This window comes from Tiliqua scincoides, chromosome 5 (assembly GCF_035046505.1).
Source record: "Tiliqua scincoides isolate rTilSci1 chromosome 5, rTilSci1.hap2, whole genome shotgun sequence".
NCBI lineage: Eukaryota > Metazoa > Chordata > Lepidosauria > Squamata > Scincidae > Tiliqua > Tiliqua scincoides.
In genome coordinates this window covers 97,049,365-97,051,880 of record NC_089825.1, presented here as the reverse complement: position 1 = coordinate 97,051,880, position 2,516 = coordinate 97,049,365, and the positions used below count along the sequence as shown (strand labels likewise).

Here is a 2,516-nt window from a genome sequence, read left to right as displayed (position 1 = left end):
AGCATGTTGCCTGATAAATTGGTGCTGCGTGCCTCTCATTCCTACCTGTGCAAGCTTGTAGAGATTGAGCATGGTGGATTGTTGGATAGCCGTTTCAGAACTGAGTCCTCCAATGACTGCTGAAATCTTGGGTTGTTTACCACATTTGAAATTGGGGAAGCTGTCTTCTTTTCCAGACAAAAGGGACAGAAGGTTATCATAGTGTAATCTTGCTTGAAAGGCAGTGTCATAGATGTGGAAGCCCAGGGTGACATTAGGTAGGAGATTGGGATCTCGGTTGATTTCCTCAACGGCAAATAACAATGCCAAGGTATGCTGGTAATTTCTTGTCTCTAACCTATGTGGAAGTGAAATATCTTAAATTGCCTTTTTGTCACAGAATCATATGGTTGGAAGGGATCCACAAGGTCTTCTAGTCCAACCCTCTGCCTGTAGCAGGAGATCCTCCTAGAGTATGCCCAGCAGGTACCTGCCGAGCATTTGCTTGGAGATCTTCAGAAGAGCACCCACCACCTCCCTCGGCAATCTCTTCCCCTGCTGAACTGCTCTGACCATCAATAACTTTTTTTTCCTGACATCCAGCCTGATTCTCCTCTCTTGCAGTTTGTACCCACTGGATTTTTTTCAACTATCAGAGGCAGCTGAGAACAAATTTGTTCCTTCTTCCATATGACAGCTCTTCAGGTATTTGAAGAGCACTATCACATCCCCCCTCAGGCTTCTCTTCTCCAGGCCAAACATACTAAGTTCTCAACCTTTCCTCATAGGGAGAGATCTTTGAAAAAGGTGTTGAGTATTTTACTCAGAAGTAAGCCCATTGGGTTCAGTAAGAATTAGGGCCCAGTCCTATCCAACTTTCCAGCACTGATGCAACCCCAAAGAAAGAAATATTCCCTCACCTTGAGAAGGCCTCCATGACTGTCTCCCAACCACAGGATGCAGTGCATGCTCCACTTGCTTTGGCTGCATCAGCACTGGAAAGTTGGATTGGATTGGGCCCATAGGCTATAATCCTATCATACTCACTGGAAACAAGCGCCTCTACTCATAGGACTTGTTTTCCAGCCCTCTGATCATCCTCATCACTCTCTACTGCACCCGCACCAGTTTGGCTGCATCTTTTTTAAGGTGGTGCTTACCTGAGTATGTTCTTACTCTCTGCTGCTTGGCAACGCAAAATGCCCAGTTCTAGCAGAGTAGCCCAGTTGTTCCCAAAGTGTGAATCGGGACCAACTGGTGGATCGCGACCTGATTTTTGGTGGGTGCCCAAAGGGTGATGGAAAGATCATATAAGTAATTGCCTCAAGCCCTGAGGCTTTTCAAAAATCAGATACTGTAGCTGCTAATTACCTGCAAAGAGCTCAGCTCCTGCAAACAAGTGACAATATAGGGAGATGAATGTTTGAGGGGTTTTTTCTGGTTATTATAAATAAATAAATATTATTTCTTTCCAGATCTCCTTTTCTAAAAAGTTTGGTAAACCTAGGTGGGCACCAATAGAGTGTAATTTTAAAAAGTGCATCTTGATGCTAAAAAGTTTGGGAACCACTGGAGTAGCCGGTTTAAAACTTGATGAAACATGATAAACATCAATCAAGCTGAAGTCACCATCACCATCCGGAAGAGAAAGGTGTTATATCACACTCTCTTCCTCAAGTACACCATGTTCCATTCTACACATTTCCCAATAGCACTGCAGGGGAAAAAAATGATCCTATTCACAAAAATTTTTCTATGTAGAGATCTGCAAACTTGTGTGTGCAGTCAGCTCTAAAAGCCACCCATGACTGTGCATTTTATTTAAGTGTTTCCAATCCTCTGCTGTAAAAACTGCAAGGGCATGTTTTGGGAATGGTGTGGGGTAAACTTAAGACACTCTCCTAGACCCTGAAATTTTGCCACTTGTGCTGTCTCTACCCTTCTGGTTGGCAACCTTCAGTCTCGAAAGACTATGGTATAAGCCTACAGCACCCAGTATTCCCAGGCAGTCTCCCATCCAAGTACTAACCAGGCCTGACCCTGCTTAGCTTCCAAGATCAGATGAGTTTGGGCATGTGCAGGGTAACAGTTGCTCTACCCTTCTCACAATCTGAAAAGCTGCATTTCATTCAAATAACATAAAAACTTACGAGTATGTATGTTTAATCGCATTACGGGGTTGGTTCTTGAAGGACTCTTCAGCATATGCAATCATACAGACAGATGAAACAGCACCAATTAGATAGTTCCCTGGCTTCAAATAATTATATGCAGATCTATGAGCTGTCGCTATGCAGAGACCCTTTGAGGATGCACGGATAAATTGAGGCAGGAATAGAAAAAAGAGCAGGTAGAGCATTTTAAGTCACTGCAATTAAATGCAAATTTTGGTCACTGTAATCTAAAAGGTTTACATATACATTTATGTTTATAACCAGCCACTGCAATAGTTGATAAGGCATAAAATATATGTTAGACATAACAGTGTAGATACACTTGATGATTCTAGGCTAGGTATATGAAAACCCTGCAATGTA

General features: G+C 42.8%; 1 pseudogene; it reads right to left on the bottom strand.

Moving 5' to 3' along the window:
- Window positions 1-1,959: 1,959 nt before the first annotated feature.
- LOC136654656 (5S ribosomal RNA) lies at window positions 1,960-2,079 on the bottom strand (annotated as a pseudogene).
- Between the last annotated feature and the right edge of the window lie 437 nt (window positions 2,080-2,516).